The sequence below is a fragment of the Protopterus annectens genome, chromosome 1.part1 (assembly GCF_019279795.1).
Source record: "Protopterus annectens isolate FY-2018-M chromosome 1.part1, PAN1.0, whole genome shotgun sequence".
NCBI lineage: Eukaryota > Metazoa > Chordata > Ceratodontiformes > Protopteridae > Protopterus > Protopterus annectens.
The window spans coordinates 1782746708-1782768883 of NC_056726.1; the positions used below are offsets into that span (position 1 = coordinate 1782746708).

The 22176-nt window shown below is 37.4% G+C and overlaps 1 protein-coding gene across 9 annotated transcripts in view; it reads right to left on the minus strand.

Annotated features, from left to right (window-relative positions):
- FGR (FGR proto-oncogene, Src family tyrosine kinase) overlaps positions 1–22176 on the minus strand; it is a 2305304-nt gene that overhangs the window by 1607643 nt on the left and 675485 nt on the right. For all 9 annotated transcript variants that reach the window (XM_044084628.1, XM_044084601.1, XM_044084584.1 and 6 more), the window contains one exon: positions 21049–21163. The gene's annotated coding sequence lies outside the window, so the exon portion shown is untranslated. The remainder of the gene's footprint in view (positions 1–21048; positions 21164–22176) is intronic.

Consider the following 22176-nt stretch of genomic DNA (forward strand, 5'->3'; position numbering starts at 1 on the left):
CACAAAACTCATTAATACTGCAAAACCAGAATAATGAGCATACATCAAATAGACATTTCCTCCACAGAAAGCCCCAACAATTACAACTAATTTGTCTATGTACATCTCAGATGACCTTAGTGAAAGAATCAGGGACAATGCCAAATATTGTGAAGCAACAAAGGTCCAAAAATGCAGGAACACATTTTAAATATTGTTCTTACATACTTGAAGAGTTGACAAAATATCTGTTTTGCATAGCATTCATTTTATGAAGGATACATAACCAGAAACTCAAATGTGTATCATTACTTAACAACTGTAACTGTCTACAATTGAAAATAAAATCACCCCCCCCCCAAAAAAAATGTGACTCAGACACATTCAAAGCTCTCACGTTAATTGCTTCAGAATCAAAGACAATGACAAAAATAATTGGGGGGAGGCAAAATGAATGCAGATTTGTGAATATTACTCTAATTCAGCTAAAAAAAGTTAAGAGAACAGGTATACAGCTCATCTTCTTTACTCAATAAATGAAGAGCAAGCCAAAAAAAAATAAAGTACAGAGGCTCCAAATCAAGGCTAAATCACCTGGTAGATAACGCAGATGGTTAAGGTGCTAAAATATTCATGAGCTGTTTCCCTGTAACCAAAGGATATAACATTTGACTCCATTTGCCTACCGTGTAACTAAACAAGTCACTTAACCAGTCAATGCTCCTGTGTCACCCCTGAAATGAGATATGTGTGAAGTGGGCTTACATGGTAAACACGTATAAAATAAAGATACTGTGGTTTTTTGGATACTTTTAAATATTAATCAAATTAATTTTAAAACATTAGCAGAACAGTAGTTTTTGCATCAGCACCCATTTCCAGAAGACCAGCATGTACGAAACATATAGTGTTTCTAAACAAAAAGAATGACAAGTTTTGCATTAAAATACATTTTCTAAACATTTAAAAGCAATAAACACTTGCATCTGGTATCATTGGCAGAATGTAATCCTCACCCATTTACTAGAAAAACTATTTCTTGAGGAACAGAAAAAAATAGTAAAAGTTATCAGAACAACAGGCTTTGCATCAGAATGCATTTTCTGTATAATATATACAAAATGCTTATGTCTGCTGTTACTGACTGATTGCAGTCCTTAGCAATTTACAATAAAAACATCAAAAAGGTTATGATGGAGAGGACAAAAATGCTAAGTGATATCAGGGACATTCTGCAAAACTAGACACAGTTGAGAAGATGGACCATCAGTAAGTACTCACTTCACTCTGCATGTGTGTACAGGCTAGTTTTATCTATCTGTTTGCCTGCCAGTGAGAGGACCATCAGTAAGTATTCACTTCACTCTGCATGTGCATACAGGCTGTAATGCACAAAACATATTGGCTGTAGCATATTTTAAAGTCATAGCTGGACAAATTTTTATATTACTGAACAACAAATTTGTATAATATCATAAAACTTAAAAAAGTTACAAACATTTAAAACACAGGTGTCTTCCCCCCCGACACACCACACACACACACACACACACACACACACACACACACACACACACACACACACACACACACACACACAGTCACACATAATGCATACCATGGCAGGATGTGGACAATTCATATTTTACTCAATGGTAGTTCAGGTCTGCAAAACATTTCATGTTCTTCTTGCAATAAAAAGCAAATAAGATCTTGCAGCCTGGCAAACTGAGCTGCAGTTCAAATAGTAATTGGCAACCACTGATAAAATACAATTGCTTATGTGTATGTATTAAATATATCAACCATTCCTCCAACCTGCTAGACAAAAGCATAACTTCTGCATTACTGCATCATGGTAGCAAGTGCTCTGTTGTTATGGGACTTGTGTTAGATAACCATCCCGCATATACTAAGCCTCAATAAATCAACAAAGCACTGCAGCTTGACTTTGAGAACTCATATACTTCCGTACCACACCTCATTTCTGAAGGATTGCTGGTAAACAGCTCACAAATAGTCTACAGCCTCACCGTCAAACCCTGTGACCATTATGACATCACCATCTGCATCACAGGAAATAAAATAAAAGTATCTTACATTGTAGAATGCAATCATTCTTTCACACAGGTCCTTAGGCCTTAATGGCAGATCTCAGCTAAGCTTAGTAGACACCATTTTTGTAAGACCCCCCCCCCAAGAAACAATTGGAAAATATGCTAATGTCATATCTAAGCAAGTTACAGGACAACTATTATCCCTCTATTCAAACAGAGCTTGATGGAGGAATTACTGTTTTGAAAACACAAACTGTCTTCAAGAAGACAGAAGTCATTAATGGTATAAGGCAGTGATACACAAGCAGTAATAGCAAGAAACAACTAATGCCTATGGCTTAAACTACCACTTTTACATAAATTAGTGCCATCTCATTCAAACCAACAAATTTATCAAGTGATGCGTGTCCTTAAAATGTACTAGAAATTATTTATTGTTAGCAATTACTTCTAGTTTATGTATATCCATACCATATTGCGCATACTCCCCTTTACTTCTTAAGGTGCACCACTATTATATTCTCAGTTATTCTTCCCTTCATCTTTAAATTAACTTTCTCACCTAGCTAGACCACAGCTAGACCACAGGGAAAACCAGGTCTCTAGTCCAGAAGAGGAGTTTAGGAAAAACTACGGCAAGGCAGCTATTCATGGAAGATCAAACACAGAACTGCAGTAAAAAAATTATGATCCAAAGTCCATTTCCAAACACCACAACCCCAACACAACTACAGTATACAAAAGCAACATTGTTCAGTCACAGCATTGTACATGTGCATGTGGAAAATTGTAAAATGCCAGAAACTGAGAAAAAGATGTACAATTAAAAAAAGTCGCACAGTGTTAGGATACCATCCAAAAGTTTGTTGCCTGTTCTGGCTGTGAGAAGCCGTACTATTCATGAACTCATACAGACAGTCACTCCCCCAAAACTCATTTCCACAGAGATAATACAAATCTCAAACACACCATGTAGTACAGATTATGACCTATGCATAGCATACTACAACTGCATAAGGAACCCTTGAGTACTCGGTACCATAGGGGTAAGGCCACTTCCTACACAAGGAAGGACTGAGATAGTGCTGTCACTACATGCTTCATCATGACTTTACAAAACAGTATTTGTACATTTAAAGAGATTTATGTTATAAGGAAATACATCTCAAATGTCCAGATTTTCACAGTATGTCGAAATTTTTGTCTATTCCTTATAAAATGAGTGGTTCTCAGGCAAATCCGTGAAATCACTAAATAATGACAGCGTTTTAGATGTCATACCCTTCAGAAAATGCATGCCAATGCAAAACCTGTTATTCTATCAGCTTTTTAAGCTTATAGGAGTGATATTTAAAAACTGTTCCTGTTTTTGCCTTTTTCTAGAATTCTTGTGTTAACAGATTGAGGGGTAAATATAACTCCCATTACTGTACTCCAAATGTACACATAGTCTCTTTGTAAGAAAGACCGTGATACATGAAAAATGTTCAGCATATCCACATACACACATTTGCTCTGCTTCTCTCTCTCTCTTCACATATATAGCTACATTTTTCTTCTCTGTCTCTCTCTCCTCTCCATATCTGTATATCTATATATGTGTGTATGTATATATTCATATATATATATATATATATATATATATATATATATATATATATATATATATATATGTATGTGTATATGTGTATATATATATATATATATATATATATATATATATATATGTATGATATATATATATATATATGGTTCCCCTTTAGAATCTCGAATTGCTGAAAGCTCGAAATTCATAAGCTCGAGCCCAGAATCTCTAGTTTTCAGCAACTCGAAATTCTAAAGCATACGTAAAAAAACATTAAAAAATGTCTTTACCATGTTTTTGCAGGGGGGCAAGCCCCAAGCCCCCCTGCACCCCCCACACCCCCCCATTTAAATATACCAACTCCGAGATTGCACTACAACGAGGATGAGGGAAATCTCCCGTTCCGCGCTGTATACAGAAGCGCACAATGGGTGAATTTCCGTTCCTCCACTATAGTGCGGTCATGGAGCTGGTACATTTAAGCAGGCAGGGTGCAGGGGGACTCGGCCCCCTGCATACATGTGAGTGAACTTCCTTCTTTTTTTTTGATTGTCTCCCCTTCACAATTTCGAGTTACTGAAACTTGAGATTCTGTGTCCGAGTTTATGAATTTCGAGCTTTCAGTAATTCGAGCTTGTGAAGGGGAACCATATACACACACACATATATATTATATATATATATATATATATATATATATATATATATACACACATATACATATAAAAATATATAGAAATATATATATATATATATATATATATATATATATATATATATATATATGTACACACACACACACACACACTCACTCACACAAGCACACACACATATATATATATTTATATATATGTGTGTGTGTGTGTGTGTGTGTGTGTGTGTGTGTGTGCACGTGTGGATAGATGTAGTTAAGAGAACTATAGAAATATATACACATGGGAAGAAATGCATGTTACATTGCTGAATGGCTATTTCACCAAACAGAGATGGACATGCCTGCAAACTGCTGTCATGACATGCAATATAAGATGACATTGGGAAGTCAGGCAAACAATTGAGCAATACATATCCATATAACTGTGTGTGTGTGTGTGTGTGTGTGTGTGTGTGTGTGTGTGTGTGTGTGTGTGTGTGTGTGTGTGTCTATATATATCTATCAATATCTATATGTCTCTATCTGTATGTATGTATATATATATATATATATATATATATATATATATATATATATATATATATATATATATATGTAGATGTGTGTGTCTGAGTGCATATGCATATGCACACACACACACACACACACACACACACACACACACACACACACACACACACACACACACACACACACACACACACACAAACACACTTTTGACAGCCCAAGAATGGTAATTGATGTCCCTGGAAGAACAAGACGAAGTGTGATGGGGGGGTGTTTATATATACAAATATATTTATATATACTATGGAAGGAGATGGTCAACAGACCACACTGCTTTTGTGGGGATGGTCTGCACCTCTCCCCTCTAGGCTTTCAAACAATTAGCTAAAACATTTTCTTCCTTGCAAGCTATAGGTCCCTCTCTATGACCTAGGAAACCGATGCCATGTATTTAAACTTATTAGAAACAGTAACCATCCAACCAAATACCATATTCAAGGGTGACTTTAATTACTCGACTATTCACTGGTAATCGTACACAACACCACAAGTACAAACACAGAGATTCCTGGACCAGATAGTCAATACACCAACCAGGGGTGCAACCATACTGGATCTGGTTCTCACTAATATGGGAGAGTGCGGCACATCTCCTACTGTAATGTCTTCCCTGGTAAGGTCAGACCACAAAATGGTCTCCTTTGAAGTAAAAATAAAACCAGGACCTACAACTCAACCTGGAATATTTAGGAACCACTCTAAGGCTAACTCTCTGCTATTAAGTGATAACCTGGCAACATTTCAAGCCCCCATAAACCCTGAGAACACTACTGCCTATGCAGAACTGTTCAAAGAGACCCTGTAAATGCATGTTAATAGCTGCACAGAGGATGCTGTACCTACCTGAAAAATGAGTCCACCCTGGTGGAATCACAAAATCAATAGGCTTTATAACAGAAGGATGAAAGTCATGGCAAAAATTAGGAGGTGTAGCACCCAGCAGGATAAAAGCATTCTCCTCAAATTAAACAAACAACTCAGAGGACAAATAAAGTCTACCAAAGCCAAATCTGAGGTGTATTTGTCCTCTCAGGCCAAGGACAACCACAAGGTGTTCTTTAGCTATGTCCGCAACCTCAAAGGCAATACACAATTGTGTGCAGAGCTCATTGTAAATTGAGCCACCTATACTGAGACAGAAGATATAGCAAACCTATTGGCCAATAAATTCAGCTCCAACTTTACCCCTCTCTCCACCACAACCTTCCCTCAGGAAATACCAGCAAATATAACCCCTTGCTATCACTAGGGAACAGGTCCTTAATGCTCTCTCTAATGCCAAGAACACTGCATCAATGGGCCCAGACAATACTAGGGTGCCTTCTAAATAGCATGAAACATGACCTATCGGACACTATGGAATTACTGTTTAACTGTAGCCTCCAAACAGGCTTTGTGTCTCAGGAACGGAGAACAGCAACAGTCATCCCTCTGCACAAAGGTGGGCCATCTACAGACCCATAAGTCTCACTAATCTTATATGTAAGCCATGGAAAGAATTATCATGGAAATGATCAATAGTGATATAGTAAACCTCCAGACACTGGACCCAACCCATTTTGGTTTCTTCAAGTGCAGGACATGCCTACTCAACCTGGTGGACTTCTTTGAGAAGGTAACCAATGCAATGAATGAGGGGGAAAAAGGTTCACACTGCCTACTTTCACCTGGCCAAGGCATTTGACACAATACCACACTCGGGTATTGTTGATAAACGCAAGAGGTTAGGTACAGACTCCTACTTCACATTGTGGATAGCCAACTGGCTTAGAGACAGGACCAAGGAAGTTAGAACTGGGGAGTCCACTTCTACAAAGAGGCCAGTCACAAGTGGAGTCCCTCAGGGATCAGTCCTTGTACAGCTCTTTTTAGGCATTTACTTCTCTGAAGTCAAGGACAATGTCAATGGTCTCTGGCTGACTAAATTTGCAAATGATTGCAAATTAGGAGCTGTCATTGAATCCCACACTGTTCTCCAAGAGGGGCTGACACAGACAAACAACTGGTATCAGAGCCATGGACTAAAACTAAATGCCAAGAAATGCATTAAAGTATCCTTTAGGAAATCATCCACCCTTGGTAACTATCATATTGACAACACACCCCTTAGAGCTGACCCAGCAGTCAGGGATTTAGAGACACATGTAGATAGTAATCTAGCCTTTGACCACTATGTGTCTACAGTAGTGAGGAAACCATTCTATGTTGCACAACTTATAAACAATCGTATGGCATCTAAGTCCAAGGAAGTCAGTGTCCCACTGTATTTCATCAGACCTACTATTGAATGCAATGCCCCCTATGGTATGTACCTAAGCAGGCATATCCAACAATTGGAATGTCCACAGAGGTTCCTCACTAAAAAAAATACAGGGCATAAGTAAAATGTCCTATGCAGACCACCTGAAGGCCCTATCCTTGTATTTTGTCTCCTACAGGCTTTTGAGGGATGATCTATGCCTAGCATACAAGGCATTGTCAGACCCCACTCTGACGGGTCTCCTGAGTATCCACAAATAAACAGCACCAGAATTACCTATTCTAAAGACTTAATGTTTGCCTGTGCAATAAATAGGACCTGATGGAGAGACAGGTATGTATCCCAGGGACTACCTCATCTATGCAGCAAGCTCTCCATCCAAGTGAAAAATAGTTCCTCCCTAACCCAATTCAAGTGCAACTTGGACAGTTGTATGGGGAACAGGAAATTCACCTATGTCTCTAATGGACACAGGCATCCTGTAAATGGTTCATCTCCCAGGCCCCTGCTGGTAAAGGTTTAATCTCCCAAGCTGCTGCTTACATTTATCAAGGGGATCTGAAATTGTCAGAGATTTGGGATGCATGACTAGGCTTAAAATGCCCCTTGTGGTCATTAGCCTAGTAAACACTTACGAACCTATGAACCTATATATATGTAAATGTTTTTCCATTTAATCAGCTTTTCAGTATGCATTGTTGTTTGGCTGAACAGTTGTGTTTAATATAAAGTGTTTGTTATACTTGCAATCTGTGTAGTGTGAACACCCCCGTCCCTCTCCAGCTTAATTTTCTTATGAGCTGTACTTGCAGCAGTTTTTGATTCCACTCTGCTTAGTTAAGGAGGAGTACCAAACACCCCTTAAGCTGATTTTCTTTTAAATTGTAAATGTATCCTTATATACCTTACTACTTTTTACCCAATACTTAACTGACCCTATAACCAGCATCTTACATAGATTTGCTGCAGCCTCACTAATAGTTTTTTCTGAGTACTTACCTGCTGGTTCTTATTCTCTGGGGTGTCATATATCCTTGTTTTACTCTTGGTGTTTACTCTTCTTGTTCCCTGTTCCCCTTAACTCTGTGTTCTGATGCCTTATCCCATGATGCTTTGCTGCATTCAAATGCTAGCCTAGCTGGGACCATTTTGTGTTCCATTTTCACTTTCATTCTGGTCTGCCCTATTAGTGTTTCCTGGAAGTGTGTACACTACATATGCAAGTATTTTTTTGTATTAATTTATTTATATTTTATTATGTGTTTGTTTTTTGTATAACTATATGATGGCTGTGTGTGATGTTCTGCATCTTATGTAGCAGAAAGTAAAATATTTGTTGTTAACTGCCTGCATAGTATATTGTACATAGTGGTGCAGCAGTAGCTTGGATTCTGTATACTGCTGCACTTTGACTGTATTTTAGTTCAAGTTTCTACCTGAGTTATGCGATAGTTCTGAGAAGGCATTTTATTTCAGGATGTTAATCCAATGTACTTTGACTGTAATCTGTTTTAGTTCTAATATGAACTATGTGTTCAACATTTGAAAGTATTTAAAGTTACAGGATGTCAGCTGAAGGCTTTTACTGCAGAAATACTATAATATCCATAATGTTGTGGCTGTAACACATAATCTGTATACTGTTGTTCCTTTTCCCTGTATCTCCTTTAAGTCTCTCAAACTCTACTTTAGGCCTATTAAAATAAACTGTTGTACGTAATGTAACTCATTATGATAGTTGTCTAAACTTCTCCTTCTAACTTGCTTCTTCCTGTTTCTTTTTCTCCCTTAGTTTTGCTACTCCCATTTCTAAAGTACAAGGTGCCCCCTGGATGATTTTAAACACTCAGGACTCAAACAACAAAATTCACCTGCAAGCTCTCTGCAAACCTGCTAAAACACTGTATACATAAGAAAGAAATGTTTTTCCCTTTAATTGGCTTTTCAATATGCAGTGTTGTTTGGCTCGAATAGTTGTGTTTAATATAATGTGTTTGTTATACTTGCAATCTGTGTAGTGTGCACAACCCCATCCCCATCCCAGCATAATTTTCTTAGGAACTGTATTTGCAGCAGTTTTTGATTCCACTCTGCTTAGTTAAGGAGGAGTACCAAACGCCTTTAAGGTAATTTTCTGTACAAATTGTAAATGTACCCTTATATACCTTACTGCTTTTCACCCAATACTTAACTGACCCTATAACCAGCATTTTAATTAGATTTGTTGCAGCCTCACTGATAGTTTTCTGAGTACTTACCTAATTGTTCTTGTTCTCTGGGGTGTCACCCCACTTTGTGCACCCTCCGGGCTCACTTCACTACCCTACCCTGCCACCTAATTCCTCCCACCCCCTCTACCTCTACATTTAAAGCTGTCTAAACCACACCCCTTCCTGTGCCAGCTCCACCCCATCATCCCCTTCCTCTGTTAGCTCCACCCTCCTCATCCATACACTCCATCTCTCAACATATTCATATTAATATCACACTAGCATCCTATCTGCATACTACTCCCCTTCCTTCATTTTTACAAACTTTATTATTCTCCTCAATTCATCCACTTAAGTAGTTTGATTAACTCTCTAATTATCCCTAATCTAAAATAATTCTCCTTACTGTCCTATCACTAATGATCTTCTGATTCTGTTCACTATCATCATATCTGATCACTATCCAATCTGTTCTAAGCTCACCTACAGACACTACCTCTTACACCAATAACACAAATCACTACTCCTACCCATCACTGCTCAACTCTCTCATACAAAAAATATACTGTTCTTTAAACCCAAACTGTTTCAGACGCAGCTGTACTTGTTTAACATTATACTTACTGACAATTTAACCAAAATTAAATCCTATCTTTACTTTACAATCTTGAAATTCCTCCTGCTCTGTGGTGACATCCACCCTAGCCCTCGTCCCAACATCTTACAATCCACATCTTCTACCCATATTCTTTGGGAGGGTGGCCTAATGGTTAAGGTGTTTGCCTTACAAACACAAGGTACAGGGTTTGAATCTCACAGGGGATAATTGGCTAGGCTTAAAATGGCTTGCAAGGGCAGTTAGCCTTGTACTAACCTATGAACCTAGGTGCACAAAATATGCTTAAATTTATCTAAGTAAATGCAAATAGCATGTGCAACAAAATTTCTGAGTTGCATGCTTGGATGACTGCACAATCTCCTGATATACTAATAATCACTGAAACCTGGTTTAAACCAGACATAAAGGATACCAAAGTACTTCCTCCAGGCTTTAATATGTTCAGAGCTGACTGCCTTAAAAGAAAAGGAGGTGGTGCTGAAGTACTATATCCTGCTTGTATTTCCCAAACCCCTCACAACCAATCCATATCTTCTTTTGACAAAGCTGAACTACTTACTGATCACCTACCTTAAATTAAACAATAATAAGTCTCTGCATTATAGCTTTACACATACCCCCTGGCAATAACTTATCAACTCTGGATAGTATCCTATCTTGGGTATCACAAAATACCTCTCTAGAAACAGTAATATCAGGTGATGTCAACATTGACTGGCAGAAACCTAACTTATAATTTCCCACAGATAGCATAAACCTGTTTGGATTTTCTCAACTAATTACTCAACCAGCCTTTACCAGTTCCGCAAACTACAACAGCTCCATAATTGAATAGATTTTGGTCTCCATACTAACAATTTCTCTCAGTCCAAAAGACTTCCAGCTTCTAGTAGTGATCACCACCCCATCTGTACAACTAGACTTAGCATTCATGTAGACAACACAGCTACAAGACAGTACCAAACCTATCCAACTTTCACCAGCAGGCCTTTATAAATTACTGAACTCCATCAATTGGTCCTTCCTTAAATACCTACCACTAGATGATGCAGTTGAACAATTTAATTATACATTCCTAAACACTTAACAGTTTAGCTCCCACCAGAAGGTAAAGAGTCAAAACCAGCTATACTCCTTGGCTTTCTGTCTATACCACATCACTCGTGCAAAAAAAAGAGACAAGGCTTGGACAACTTACCTAAAACATAAGACTCACAGAAATTTACAGCATTTCAAAGCACTGCATAACCTTGTAAAGAAGCAGGTTAATTTAGACAAAAAAAAAAACAGTTCTATGCAAAGCCACAACATCAGCACAAATCTGGTCCAAAAACCTTCTGTCACACTATCAAAAAAATCCTAAACCCAGGAAGTCAGTCCTCCCCCCAACCATCCTGTGTTAGTATCTCTCCTGACACAGTAACTCAATTTAACTCTTACTTAACTGATAGTGTAGCTTCCATCACTAACAAATTCCCTCCATCTCCCTCTACCCTCTCTCAGCCTCCTGTTAGCTGTCACTCCACATTTTCCCTTCAAATTGTTTCTATTTTCTTTATCAAATCCCTCTTGTGCAAGCTCAGGCCATGTTCCCCCTCTGCAGACAATATTCCTAACAAATTTCTAAAAATGTTTGCTGACTCATTTGCCTACCCAGTATCAATAATCATTAATAGATCCATCAAGCAGTCTTATGTCCCCTCCTTGTGGAAAAAATCCTTCATCCTTCCTCTCCATAAAGTTGGCACCTCCACAGAAATCTCTAACTATAGGCCAATTACTATTCTTTAACCACTATCAAAAAATCTAGAAAAATGTATCCATAAACAACTTCTTCAATACTTGCTTAACAAAATCTTCTCTCTCCCACCCAACATGGATTCAGATCAGCACACAGCACTATCACTGCTCTACTATCCGTTACTGACACTGTCAACAAAGCTTGTGACTCAGGAAACTTTGTCTTTTTGCTGTTTATAGATCTATCCAAATCCTTTGATATTCTCACCCCCAATTGTTATCTCAACTATCTCTTCTGGGCTTAACAAACATATCCTCACAATGGTTCACCTGCTATCAATCTGTTAAATGGAACTCTTAACTTCTCTTCTTACTTACATGTTAGCACTGGGGTACGCCAAGGCTCAATACTAGGCCCACTTCTCTTCAACATTTATATTAACCATCTTAATACTGCCAGCAAACAAGCCACCCTAATTCAGTATGTTGATGACTCTACATTAATCTGCTCTGCCAGGACTTCCTCTCATCTACAGAGTTTAATGCAAGAAGCATTCAATTCCATTGAGTCTTGGTTCACCAAAAAACATTTACTACTTAACCCCCAAAAAACTACACTTCTACTATTTTACCAAAATACTTTTCTTCAGATGCCTCTAACTTTGCTATTACATCTCTGAACAATACCTTAATCAATGTGGTTTCACATACAAACCTGTTAGGTATAACTATTGATAGCAATATGAAGTGTGAGCTACAGCAACATCATAAAATAAAAACTAATAAAAAATTGGGCATGATGTATAGGGCTAAGAAATTAATCTCCAGCTCCACGAGTAACCATTGCCACCACCTATTTCTTACCCTTCTATATGCTTCACCTATCCTAACCAATTTTCACTCTTCCCTCAAACCAAAGCTTAGTCAATGTTAGAATAAAGTAGCTAAATTTGTCACAGGGCAGGCCCTCTACTCTCACCATCATTATGCTCTCATGTCCCTAAATTGGCCCGAACTACCCCACCTTCTCAACTGTAATCAACTAAGATTAAGTCACAAATTACTATACAACTCCTCATTTTTGCAAACTACATCATCACTACTTCAACACTGTATTCCATCTTGTGACTAACGTTCCTGCCCAAGTATCTACTATTTACAAACTACAAAGATCTAATGGGGTTAGTATGTACTTTCACTGTGTTGCCAAATCATGGAACAGCATTCCTGAAGCAATGAGACTTATACCCCATGATTAGTCCTTCAAGTCTAGGCTAAAAGAAGATCTAACCAGTAACTGGACCTGCCTGTGCTCCATGCCATCTTAGTACTCGTTTCTAATCCCTTCTTCCATGCTATTAATAGACTTTCTCTTGATATATCCTACTTCCCTTCCTGCTTTACCTACTTTCTAGCCTCGCCTCTCTTTAGTTCCTTAACATTCTAATGTCCTTTCTTCATATTCTTACACTAACCTTTATCTATCCCAGAATTTGACTGAAATTTAGTATATAGTTATCCTGCCAGAAAAAGTATATGTTTTTTATGACCTATTTCTTATTCTGTTACATATTTTCATGCATCATTATTTAACATGCACATTAGGAACTCTCTTCTACCTTGTATATAATATATGGTCAACTTTATTGCTTGACTTTATATTTTGCTTATTTTTTCTTTTACTGTATTTCACATATTGTACTACTTTGTTATTGTCTTAATATTTGTAACCACAAAGTGATGTTTTTGCAAGTTTTGAGTACAAGTAATACTGCAAAACTGACAAAAAGATAACCTTGTTAGGTACTTTTATGACATCAGAAAAGTATATAACAACTTTGTAGGAAATGGAGCACAAACACTAAATTTGGGGAAAAAGGCAACCTTGCTGAGTACCTTTCTGATGTAAGAAAAGTAATTAACAAAGTTTTAATACACTTTGCTGACAAGGAAAAAGAAAAAAACAAACATGGTTGTGACTTACCTTTTGGCCTCTGACTGTGTGGCAGCACTAAGTGGTTTTATTACATACAAAGCTGTAAAACTGTGCCTCTGCATCTTTTTCTATAACTGCTGTTATAGTACAGCAGCTGCACCTCTCTCTCTCTCTCTCTCTCTCTATATATATATATATATATATAAACAGAATTATGAATGAGTCTCTCCAGCCGTAACTCACGTATAACATGTTCTCAATATGGATGTCAAGATTCACCATTAAAGCTTTGTTTCACCCTATTCCTGAGGTAAAATTCCACAAATTTATGTCTCTAGCACATAATACATAGGTTATGATGACACTTGATCATAATCCTCTATGTTATGCAAATTTCAGGCTTATTATTTTCTAGTTTTGTGCTGCTAAATGAAATGCAACACTGACAAACTGCAATGGAAAAACCTCCTGACAGCTTTGAAAGCTGTAACTCACTTTGCTCTGTCACCCACAGATACGTTTCACAGTGAATTATCCAATAGATTTTAACACTATTAGTAGATACGAGGTACACTTCACTTCTCCATGCTGTGTGTGTGGTAGATTTTAGTGTATTATCATTTTAAAAGATGTGAAACACTTTGGGCTACTACATGTTTCATTTCTGTCTCTCTGAGTCATAACACATCACAATGGCTAAAACTTCCCAGGCATTATAAAGAATTATGATCACGTCATAACTCCAGTTTATGTGCTCCCAAAAATTACTCTGAGACTTAATCACAGCCTGCCTGTTTTATCATCCCAATAATCACAGCCTACTTGTTTTATCATCCCAGTAATGTACTGACTCATCCCACATCCATCAGTGCACTACCCATCCCTTCATTCTGCTCTGCTCATAAACCACCCTGCTTCAAAAACTTGAAAGCAAAATTGTCCAATTTATTAATCTAAGCAACTCGAGAGAGCATCACTTTATAGCGTTACAGAAAAGAAACTGACTTCTCTTACTGGCCCGATCAACCCCTCCCCCATACTCTTACTTTTAAAGAGACTCACAATCAAAATTCAAAAGTACATGCTCAGGAATAATGACTTTTCTTGGGTGGTGAAAGCCAAGGACCCTTTTTGGCTAGGCTTATATAGGCCCCAGGGCTGACAGCCTAGTACCTACCTATGAACCTATGAACCTATGACTGCATTCAGTTACAAAGGTCATCGTCCTGTGAAAGATCCTTCTCAAAGATAACATCAACTCTAAGGAATAATCTTCCATAAAATATCGAAATTATTGATCAACTCGTTCATTTCAAAATATCTCTACAAGGACACCTCAGTGAAGAAAACTAATGTAACTGTTCCTCTTCAGGCTGAGTACTTCTTTAACTTACCCTAACAACTTCCACAGTATGCCCTTACTGTTAAAGCTTCTTCTCCTTCTATATGTACAAACATATGCATTTATAAAACAGTTCATTAGTGTGATCTACTCTTCCCCATTCAGATTCATAAACACCTGTGCAGGAAGATTAGTGCTATTATTATTGTCCTTACCCTGCCTGGTGTCTGGTTCTTTTCAAGGAAAAGGTATCCAGTGACATTTTTGTTGTGTTATTATTATTATTATTATTATTATTGACAATCCACCACTGGACCAGTAATCAAGGATACTCGTACATGGTTGAACAGTTTGGATTTGGATTTAAATTAGTAGAGATAGGCGGGCAACCTAGAGGTACACAGAGGCAACTAGCAAGCTGTTTTAATATATTAACATTTAAGTTAATGAAGCTGCTGAACTCCGATGCGAGTACTGTTCTCCTAGCAAAATCCTACCCAGACCCAGGAGGTTCAGGACAGCTAGGTCACTCAGCACTGGTGGAGGATGAGAAAAATTATCTCCAGCCATGGCTCGACTTTTTCCAGCTCCTCCAGATAAAAAAACAAAACAAAAAAAAACACCACTACTAGATTTAATAGTCATTCAGGTCTCTTATTGCTTTTTGGTATATATTTTGGGACAGCCTATTATTTCTTTAGTTGTGTTGTTGTTGGTATTATTTCCTGGTGGTATATATAGGGCTGAAATACATAAGGTTTTGTTCATATTGTATTTTAGTTGTGAAATGGGTAACTGTGCATTGTTAAACTGAGAAGTGGTAAGTAGATAGGGTCAAGAGTTAGATCAAAAGAGTTTTTGTAGAACATAGCTATCCCACTGCCTTTTTGGATTTTTCTGTCCCGTGTAAATATGTCATAACCTGGTGGAAGACGTTCTTCATCTTTTATTCCTCTCTATGCTGTATCACGTTCACTGAATTTCTTGTCCTTGTTTAAGAAGGTACCACTTTGTAAATGGGGATAGATAGGAATTGAGCACAAGGTAAGTGCATCAATGGCAAACGGAGTAGGGCATACTCACAAGGCATTGCTGTTCCAGAGCTCCAGAGACAATATATAGCCTTGTAATCAGGTTAGACAAGCAATAAATACATTATCTATATATATATATATATATACATATAATAATAATAATTTGTTTGTGTATCTGTTTTTGTGTTTGTTTACATCTGTGTAAAAATCCTTTTATTTGTATTTTATTTTGTCTAAACTATAAAAATGTAACAGTTTGTTGAATGTCTTTTTGGAGCTTTTCTCCCTGGGCCTCCGCTGAAAATGGACATGTATCCAGTCGGACTATCCCGGTAAACAAATGTAAAATAAAATAAATAAATAAATAAATATATTAGGAGGCCATGGTGGTGCAGTGGGTAGCATTGCCGCCTCATAGCAAGAGATCTCTGGTTTGATCCTCAGCTTTGGTGCCTTCTGTGCTGAGTCTGCATGTCCTCACTGTGGTTGTGTGGGTTTCCTCTGGGTGCTCTATTTTCCTCTCACAACCCAAAGTCATGCTGTAGGTGGATTGGACACTCTAAATTGGCCCTGGGTGTGAGTGCGTGCATGTGTGTGCCTTCCACGGAAGGTTGGGTGCCGGGCTGGCAACTCAACACCATAAAACTCCACTGCCAATCATGAGCAGACAGGTGATCCACTGTGGTTACCCCTAACTAGGAAAAGATGAAAGAAGAAGAAGATATATATATATATATATATAGTATACTTAAACAATGGAAAAAAAGGGAAGAAATGAAAGTAATACTATAATAAGGGACGCAGTGTAATTACTGGGAAAGAGTGTGTGCATTTAAACTAAGGTCTGGACAAAAAAAAATATGAGACAATGAAGACACTGGAGAAACTGGAAAAAGGTAGAGGTATTTATATCAAGGGCATCTTTTTTGGAATACAGCTAGGATGCAAACCTTGCTTGGGCTAGGATTAGAGCATGCAGAGAAATAATTATGATGTGCTTCTTCCTTTTCACAATGTCCTCTTTTAATGGTAAACTGGTTAATTTTAAAAGTGGGCTTTTAGATATCTGGTCATTATTTTGCCAGTTTTCTACTTTCTGGATGACTTGCATAGAAAGCACTGTGTGATAATGCACAACCGGTAATCCAGTTATAATTGAAAGTCAGTCAAAGATATCAAGACGCCTGATAGAAAAATAGAAATAGTCCTTGAGGGTAGACTTTTGATTGTCCAAAAGCTCTTCTTTTTTTTTCCTTTCGGCTTTTCCCAGTAGGGGTCATCACAGCAGAACAACGGTCCATAGAATGATTTGGCAGTGGAGTTTTATGGTGTCAAGCTGCCAGCCCAGCACCCAACCTTCCCCAGAAGGCACACACACACACACACACACACACACACACACACACACACACACACACACACACACACACACACACACAGTCATACCTAGGGCCAGTTTAGAGTGTCCAATCCACCTTCAGCATGTTTGGTTGGCCAAAGAGTATTTTGCCAGTTTTCTGATGTATGGGTGACTGACAGGCTAGTTTAATATCTGTTTGATTTAGACTTAGAAGAAAACAGTTACACTATAAAAGGAGCCATTGGCCCTTCAGCACTTAATGTGACTTGCAGGAAATGTTAAAACTTGTGTAAAGAATTTGTTCTGGCAAAGAGGAGTTTGCACATCCAGGGAGTTTTCTTTTTAAAATGGAAATATGTCATGGAAATTTAATTAAACTGCACCACTGATGTCCAAGTACTTTGGGAGCTCCTGTTCTTGTGCCGGTTTCTATGTATAAAACAGACAGCAATAAAGAAAAAAAAAATGAAGAAGTATCTTTAATATTATTGGAAGTATGATTAGCAGTATAATGAGAAATTTGGAAACAATACCCATTAATGATATCATATCATGGAGAACTTTTCTAAATTTATATATCATTTTCTCATGTAGAACTTAAATGGTAGGTGCCAGGCTGTGTTTAGTTACCATTTCTTCACCACATCTCCTTCTTCTCCTGCTTAAAACATTTTTGGTTCACTCAGTGATATAAATTATCTTGTTATACAGTATTCTTTTCCATTAATTCAAGACAAATTGTATTTTAGTTTTGCACAATTCAAAGTTTCATACAAGTTCAAATATTAATAAAAATGAAACACTATTGTTCTTCTTTATTTTTGTTTATTATTTTGTCTGTTCTTCAGTGTGTTTATAAAAGTTGGTGTGCCACAATTCCACTGGAGTGGGTGGGGTTACCAAATTATATATGCAAATGTTATGTTAATCAGCATACAGATTTTTGGCCTGTTGTACCTATTTTTCATGAGCCTTTGTCGAGATTTTTTATGATTCCAGACTGAGAGGCATGGGAGTGACTCACACAGTGTCAGGAAATAAATATACAAGTACTCATAGAACTTAAATATCTCTACAAATTTCAGCCACAATGAAAGGTTTATATATATTTAATAATAAATAATAAAAGAACAAGAAAATGCTAGGTATATATTCACTAAGTATATATTTGCAATGACATCAGAGTTCAAAATCACAGGAAATATTTAAAATAACATTGCAAGACAGGCTCAGACAAATAAACAAAAACAATATCTAAACTAAGCTTCACTATATTCCTGACTGTATCTAAGAGAGTTACTATACCCTAATAATTTACATAATAGAGCAAGGCAGACAATGTGGTGAATGGTTCTTCTTGTTGCCCAAGACAGAATGCTCAGATTCACACTAAGACTTCTCAAAATAATATCTAAAATATTACTTCTGAGATAGCTTGCAGAATGACATCATTTCTGGTCATCTGTCTTTGAGTTCTCATGCAAGCCTGCATTGCTGGCAGCTGGCAGTATTTAGCACCTACCTGTAAAAATACACACACAGGCCTTTTGCTTACTTCTTTGTCAGGTGCTGGAAGTCCTAAAACAACTGCATTCCTATGCACTTCAAGACTAGTAATTAGTTCACCCCAAAGACAACACAGACAGCTTTGTAGTACAGACTTTGTGTCTCTGACTGCCTTGAAACTTGTGAAATAGCATATTTTTGGCCTAGCCATAAAGTGATTTAATTTCAGATATTTTTCTAAAGTTTGCTGGACTGAGATTAACCCTCCAATTTCCTCTGTTAAAACATATACAGTCAAACATTTACAATAGTGAGTGTACATTTCTGTTCTTTCCAGTACGGCACACTGTGCATAAATTTCAAATGCAAGTACTTTACAAATATCTTTTCAGCATAAACGTCTGTAAAATCAGTTTGATATACGCATGATATAACACCAGCATCTTGTATGAATCAGTTTGATATTCAGAAATGACATATAATTATTTACTAAATTCTAGCTAGCTGTGCTGGCAGTACCTTCCTTTCATCACAAGCATTATCATTATTATGCTATTCATTAATTTTAATGTGTCCATCTCTTAGCTCTGATGGTTATCTAATTCAGTGATGTGTGATTGTCAATTATTTGCACCAGAGTTTATGTGTAATGCTATCTACCTCCCATTTTCCATCTTGTGACAAATTCCAAATTATACTATTGTTTTATTGTACTATTACTGTATATGTTTCAATGTTATATAACTATTTTATTGCATTGCTCTGTGTTTTATTGTCTTGGCCTAGTAGCCTGAGTTGTGACTGAAAAGGGTCTCCAGTCCAGTTCACTTAGTAAACAAAAGTTTTTTTAATTTATTATCAGTAACTTGATCATAATCCTCAATGTTATGTGTGCATTCATGATATACAACAAAGTAAGAAAGGCATTAATTTATTAATTAGTTAAAAAATTACCATATTATCTGTTGTGTAACTGGTGAAAATTATGCTACAAAAGCTGAGATACATTTGTTAGGTTCATATCTCAAGAAGTTAAAATGTCAAGGTGCCAGTGCTAGTTTTTTTTAAAGTTAGGAATGGAGTGTGCTACAAATTTTCTAGAGTATACATTTTCAGTTGTTTTCTGTCTTGTAAGACATTTTTTATTTGTGCAGTTTGTCAATGTAGTGACATCTACTTTTACTCTCCTTCTTGCAGGTTCTCATTCGGGCACCATGAATGCTGCACATGTATTGTGGAATGTGTCACATTTCTTGGATTCTTAGCTAAACAGGAAGGAACGGCTGAAAACCATTTGATGAGTACAGTCAAGAGTCAAACAGCATAATTTAAAGTTTCTGGACATCATGACAGATTGCTTCCTTGTCCATGGTACACAACAGTTTAAGCCATTTGACAATATTTTTTATATAAAGCCACATTTCATCACAGTTTTGAACTCCATCATGACACAGCCTTTAAAAATGCTAACACATTAAAGCCAAGTGCCTTGGCAAACTAAGTATTTCTGGAATTCCATAAAAATGATAAGCACACTGATTTGTACTTACAGTCCTACAACCTAGACAAGATTGAAATTACTCTGGCTGATTTACCAACTGTTTCACCATTGTCCTAGCAGACTGCTATTTTTTGCTTTAAGGTTTCTCAAACTTCTGCATCTTATAGTGAAATGTGCCTCTGTAACCTTCTGTTATATATAGCCATGTGCTTTCTAAGAGCGTTTTCTAATGTCTGAATCTCTTAGAATCAGAAGCATGTGCTGCTGGAGATGCGGAGTGCTACAGCACTGAAACACACTACATATACCTCCACAGGCAAGGCTAGAGGTAGAATGGTTATTACATACAGACAGAATGATTATTACATAGAGGCAGAATGGTTATTGCATAGAGACAGAATGGTTATTAACTTTGCCAGCATAGTTGCCATGGGGTATTTAACGGCTTTTATCATGCTGCTCCAATTGTGCAACATGTAATATATATTGCTGTATCAACACTCTGATCTATCTCTTATGTTTTGAAAGAATGCATAGATGTTTACATCTTCAGACAACAACTGATACCATGGCAACACAAACTTTCTGAGAAAAGCTTCATAAGAAAGCCAGTAAAGAAATAGAAAAGAAGCTATTTTTACGAAGGGTTACATTGTTTACACTGAAGCATGTGTACAAAAACTTCATAATGTTTTACCTTTAGATGTTTCCTTTAAGCATTTTCATCAGTTCTTGAAAGCAAGTTGTACATTTTACTTTCTTGTGTATAAACGTCCTCCTTTCTCTCTCTTTGCCACTTGTTCTCAGTATGCCTGTAAAGTAAAATCAGACAGTCATATCTTCACCAAATACATGAAAGATACACTTTAGGAAAAAATGCCATTGTATATTTAATAACTAAGTAGCAGTGAAACTATATGGAGAATAGACAAAAACCTTCAGATGAATGCATCTTAAAGAATCACATAATATGCACATAAAATGATTATATCTATCTTTACATATCTTTACATTCATCTTCTACTAGCATGCCCACTGGCAATGGAATAGTTACTTGGCAAAAAAGAGTGCTGACATCATATGTGGACTACATGTGTCCAGATATGCTCCTTCTTCTTTGGAACCACAGCATACCTATTTCTACTATATTATGCTGCCTTTGTACAGTACTGATCCACAAGGTACAGTGATCCACTTACAGAAGAATATGATATAGTTTATGTTCTGCACTGAGAAGCATTAAACAGGTAATCAGTTACGCTTATTACTTGACAAACATTGTGTGACGTTCCTCCTCTGGGCCAGTAATCACAGAGCCACACTCCTCACCACTTACACCAGTGAGGGATGTTCACTTGGAACAAAACTGGACACACACAGTATTTTCAGATGCAGCTCTGCACCAATCACAATTTCCCTTAAGAGCACACAGGGAACACACCTAGCCCTGGAGCTGGGTTTCCCTCTCTCTCTCTCTCTCTCTCTCTCTCCAGGCCCCAAATAAGACTCCCCACTGACACAACTTTAGAGTTGAATCCTCAGCCAAATGTTCCAAGTCAGGTGCTCCACCATTCTGTCTGTGAAACCAGTGCTGTCTGTCCCTGCTCCAAGTAGCTAACACACATACTCTTTGAGATTTGATTTACACACACACACACACACACACACACACACACACACACACACACACACACACACACACACACACACACACACATACATACACACACACACACACACACACACCTAGGAAAAGCTGGCACAGATTTACCAGCTATGCCCCCTCTGCCCACACTATAAGGCAGATACTGTCACCAGAACACTC